A 6,000-nucleotide genomic window follows, 5' to 3' on the forward strand; every position below is an offset into this window, starting at 1 on the left:
TGCCCGCTATGAAATAAAATACGGTTCTCAAAGCAGCATAAAATCTTACCAAATTAGTCAATAGATCTACTCTTTTGTGTATAGATAGACAATGATCAACAAAACATGCATTAAAACGCATTTCTCAGTGTATCCTCATTTTTTGTTAATATTGCCAAATTAAAGGAATGCAAGCACATCCTCTGAATCCAAGTACAATGGTTTCGTACAACATGGGAATTTTTGTATGTGTAAAAATTAACAGATTTTCATTTTTGGTGACCCAATCCATTGGGTTAGCTAGTATTCCAACAAAAGCCTCATACTCCACAACTTGAGGTCATATTTGAAGCATGTTGGTTTAATAAGGGTTATTGAACTTGCACTACACAATTCCAACTAAAGTAAACATCATTCCCTATCGCACCAGTTCACCAATAATTGAATGACCTTTGAATATGTTAGGTACAAAAAAAATCGTAAAACACTACACTTAAGTGCTTCCTTATTTATTTGCTTCACAGTTCACTCGTTCCTACTATTATTCCCACTACTGATGTCAAAAATTTACAATACTCTACATCATGGGCACTTAGGTTCGCCCATTTCCTCTTTAAAGGAATTTTTATTTCTATTAAAATCTGATTAAAATAAAAGATGCTATTCAGACAGGCTGCTACTGTGTTCAATCCTGGTTCAATTAGCTTCATCTTACGTTCCCGCTTTATGCATGCACTAAGGCCTAAAAAACTGTTTGATTGGCGTAACCCAACCTCCCCTAAAAATAAGCCCGACCCTGACTGGCGGCAATTAGTCATCGACCTGTGACAGTGTGAATTGGTTTGTTTTCAATGTCGAGCGTATTTAGTGGTCTGTGCCCTACAAGTTCAGCATTCACTTCCCTGGTTGGCTCATGTGATCTCTCACTTCCCTGATGTGATCAGTTGGTGATGTTGCGATTACCATTATTACATGATCAGTTTTAAGTATTACGCTGGTCGAAATTGAACAACAGTCCTGGAATTGTAACAATGGCGATGTCTAAGGAATCTACAAGTTCACAAGATGAGCTTGAAACTGCAGACTACGTGTTTGTCTGCGGAATATGTCTGTACGATTTCAGTCAACCCAAAGCTTTACCATGCTTACATACGTTTTGCTGTGAGTGTATTCGTCAATGGGTTACATTTAATGGACACATTAAAGGGAAACAAACGTCTGCAGTTGTCATTACCTGCCCAACGTGTCGCAATGAAGCACTAGCACCAGATGGTGTTGATGGTTTACCGACAAACTTCTACATACATCATTTGCCGAAAGATAAGGTGGTACAGTTACTTACGTGCATGTCATGTGACAATATGAATACTGGGTCTGAAATGCAAGGACGATGTAGAAATTGTGGCTGGTTATGCGCATCGTGTTTTATTAGTCATAAGACATTGAAAGCTTTTAAGTCCCACGTAGTCCTTGAACTACGAACTCTTCGATCTGGAAAAACGGCACCAGAAATCACTGTATCAAAGGCTTCAAACGCGGTTCATGAGATGGTGAAATATGGCGTATGGGAAGTGGAAAAGAGCTTTGGAAACTTTGAAAACGCTCGCGATATAACTGTAGCATCAACTGGAGATATAGCTATAACGAACAACAATGATAAGGGTCAGGTTTTTGTGTTTGCCAAAGACGGTAAGCCCAAATTTACGATAGATACCACAACCGCTTCAGATCCACGACAACCTTCCAGACCTCATGGCATAGCTCTTGATAGAAGGGGATTCTACTTTGTTACAGATGAAACGCCATTTATTAAGGTGTACAACAATGAAGGCAAGCATATGTTTGTGTTTGATACAGTTCCTCCCGAGGAGATGACAACAGCAAACGTTACTTGCACCGGTATAGCAACACACGGTGAGAAGATTTTTGTAGGACATTGCAATAACTACTGGGGAGGCGGTTTCTCTAAATATAAGACTTTTGTCAGTTTATATGACTCTGATGGAATACTTCAGAGAAGAATTAATTTGGCCAGTGGATTATTTGGAAAGACGATAGTAATAGCTGTTGCTGTATCAAAAGAGAAGGTATTTGCTTCTTCAAACAACGAGACGGCAATTAAGGTTGTCTCACTTGCAGGACAATCTTTATACTCAATATCATTACAACAATGCAATTTTGGCATTTCTCTCAAAGTAAGAGGTCTATTTCACCACGACAATGAACTACTGGTAGCTAATGGAACACCGAATAAAGGATGCATCTACAGATTCTCATCATGTGGACGTTACAAAGGGTGTATATCCACGGGCTTGTCTTCATCGGATCTATGCGCTGCTTCCAGTAATGAGGCGATGTCTTCGTTGGATGTATGGGGAGTAGCAGCCAGCAATGAAACGATGGTTGTGGTATCCAAGACAAATGTCATCGTATACCGTTGGGTAACAACGAAATAAGGCGTTACTACATGGAGATGTCATGTAAAGCCATAGATCAACCAGTATCAACCAGTTGATATAAACGCTCTTCGGTCTAGAAGCAGATATTTTGAGAATGTTTTGGGGAACTCACAGGCCAGACTGGTCGCTCCGAGTAAGCAATAGCTTGACTCTAAGAAGGTTGTCCTGATTGGAGAGGAGTATAAGGATCCAAAGGGAAGATGAAATATCAATTATTATTCTTTTCGTACAGATTTCGCCCGAACATTTTTTGCATTGGGACTCTACAATTTGCCCTGGCTTCCATCCAATGTTCATGAAATCAGCCCGGAAATCAGGCGCAATTTGGTGATTATGGCTATAAACATGATAGAGCCTGCTCTATATGCTTTGTTCGGCTTACAAACGACAAGACTCATAACATTATATTTGTATAGAATGGCGCAGACTGGTCGCTGGATAGCTGCTTTTTGATATGACACGTCACATTTATGAAAGTATGAAAGTACTTGCAATACTGTCCGGTGAGTTCAATGAACTACACCCTAATACCGATGGAGTTTCAGCTCTCCATACACAAATGAATAAATACAATAGGCGAAGGTCACGACACCTGACCTGCTTAGTGACATGTTATATGAGTTGTACAAAAACCTGAATATTATAAAGATCAGTGTTCGTTTGTGCATGGATATGCTAAATATTACTCATTATAAATTATCACAAATATATGTAAAATGACAATACGGTATATTATACAAGGTATATAAAACGACTAATAAAGCCTGCTATCATGGCGTCAGGTCAATTGGCGTCAGGGAATTGCGACTGAAAAATGTCACGATTACAAGTGCATGGTACCTGATCTCAACATGAAGGCTGTAAGCATTCATCTTTTATTTTGAAATACCATTGTCATTTCATTTTTTCAAGAGTATGTAAAGTAATAAACTGTGCCTCTCGAACTTTAGTACGCGGACCCCAAATTTTCAACAAGACTATGAATAAAGAATCATCACTACAGCCACCCACACATTGAATGAGGTTGCGAGGTTATGGAGGGCCTGTCTTACGTCATCTGTTATGTAAAAAAGGATATATATATATTGCTCGGACAACATCATATCATTGGCAAACTAATATTATGAGGACAATGGAAATGACTCCCTTTTTGAGAATATAACTCGTTACAAAAAAAAGACATTATTAATTAATCATAATTTTCGACAAAAATGGGCAAGTAATTTGTTGAAAAGTACTGATGACGATGTTATTCCAAAAATATGACCGTTTATTTATATTTTAAAATTTCTAATTTCACCCACTTGGTTTAAATGCACTATCAGTGATTCGCCCAATCAGAAAATCATCGACAATCAGATTTTTGCATTTTTGTAAAGTGTATAGATATGCTAACTAACCAGGGATACGACCGAACACGACCTATGGAGGGTAAAAGTTCACATGTGACCTGCCACCACGAAATGAGCGTAAAGTCGCAAGTTCGTAGTTTTGAAACGCCCTTGCTAACGCGCTGGTGGTCTTTGTTTCCTTCGTGAATGCCCTAATGTGCCGACTTTCTACTCATTTCGTTGTGGCAAGTCACATATTCTTGTCAATGTGTGGAGGAGTCTGTCCGTACGGAAACTTATAGCTACATGCATCAACACTGCTGATTTTTTGTTCTTTTTTGACCAATTTTGTCATTAAAAAACACCTAATGGCAATTGCATTCAATGACTAAAAAAATTATTCAGAAGAGCCAGTGGTTTTAAAATTGGTTTGTAAAGGCTGGGGTCAAATGTGATTCAGAGGTCATCATGAGTTATTGGGGTCAAAGGATATCCAGATCTCAGTGGTTCAAATTACCCTCTTTGGTGTCCATAATACCACCTAATATTGTATGGCTCAAAAGTCATGCAGAGGGCATCGCATTCAGAAGCCACCGCCTGAAATTTGTGGCTCTTGAGGCACAGCAGCTCTATTTAGTTTTCGCGGAAACTTTCTCTTCCTGTACGTATGTTGTATTTCGTTTTTGATTTACTAGTATGTTGCCATTAACATAAATTCATGCAATGTTCGTGGTGCGGCGCATTGTTGCCAATGAGTGAGTTAAATCGCCCACTTCTGGTGTCTATTGCGCGATTTTCAATTTTGATGTATATAAATATTATATTTTGGGCGCCATGACATCATCGGACTCGATTAAAATGGCAACATATCCGCATATAGAATTAAAATGTAGCAGTACATGGACCAAACACACATAATAGTCTAAATGAAATCAACGATATCATGGCTCTTTCAAAACAGACAGAGCTACCAAATATCTCTGCAGATTACTTATATATCTGTGGAATATGTCTATGTGATTTTGACAAACCTAAAGCATTACCATGCTTGCATACATTCTGTTTGGAATGCATTGGTCAATGGGTGAAACACATACATACAACAGCACCAATGAAACGCGGAAGTGCAGCCAAGTCTAGAACAACGGGAAACCCGGTTACAAGTTGCCCCAACTGCAGGAAAGAAATACAATTACCACCAAATGGGGTTGAAGGCTTGCCTACAAACTTCTTCGTGACAACACCTAGAGAGCAAGAAAACATCCGACTACCAACATGCAAGTCATGTGCCAACCCTGACGGTAACGCTGAAATACAAGGGCGTTGTCACGAGTGTGGCTGGCTCTGCGGTGATTGTTTGCAAAGTCACAAATCAGTTAAGCTTCTCGCGGCCCATACTGTTATGGAGATAGCGAGTCTTCAGAAAGGCAAGACGCAGTCTTATCGCAAGACTATTACGCAAAGTAATGTGGTATGTGGCACATGGAAACTAGCAGATAGACAAGGAGCTTTTAAGGCTGCCAGACACATGGCTTTGGCACCAAATGGACGTATCGCTGTCGTAGACAATATGGGAAAGGTCCATATATACGATAAGGATTTGAAAATCGCGACTGAACTTGATCTTAGCGAGTCCAAACTACCTGGTAACCAATCGAAAGCCAATGGAATTGCTTCAGATCATCGTGGATATTTCTATGTCACAGATCAAAACACAGGGTGTGTTCGCGTCTATAATAATCGTGGAGAATATTTGTTTTTGTTTCTTGTAGTGCGCCCGGCATTCAGCACTTCTCATGTTGATGATAACCGGTATAATTGGAGCTGTGAATCAACCGCTGGTATCGCAATTACAGGTGATAAAGTGTTTGTGGGAGTTGAGGGAAAACTGATGCGGGATTCGTATGAAGCCTATAACCCCACTCATGTATATGCAGTAAGCATACATAAACTTGATGGCTCACATATCTTAAGTTTTGGTGCGGCTTTTGTGCCATCTGGCATTGCAGTCACGACCACTGATGTAATTTTAAGTGGTATTGAGTACGGGGATAGTGCGTATAGTAGTCAAACATCAATGATCAGCCGTGTATCATACAAGCAAGAACGAAGCTTGTCCTTCCCGCTGCCTCCACGTTCTTACACCATTAATGACTTGTGTAGCACGAGGCGTGGTGAAATCCTTCTTACCAGCAGAACCTATTCCGGTCATGACAAGAGGTCAACAGGAA

The sequence above is a fragment of the Amphiura filiformis genome, chromosome 2, assembly GCF_039555335.1.
Source record: "Amphiura filiformis chromosome 2, Afil_fr2py, whole genome shotgun sequence".
In the NCBI taxonomy this organism is placed as follows: Eukaryota; Metazoa; Echinodermata; class Ophiuroidea; order Amphilepidida; family Amphiuridae; genus Amphiura; species Amphiura filiformis.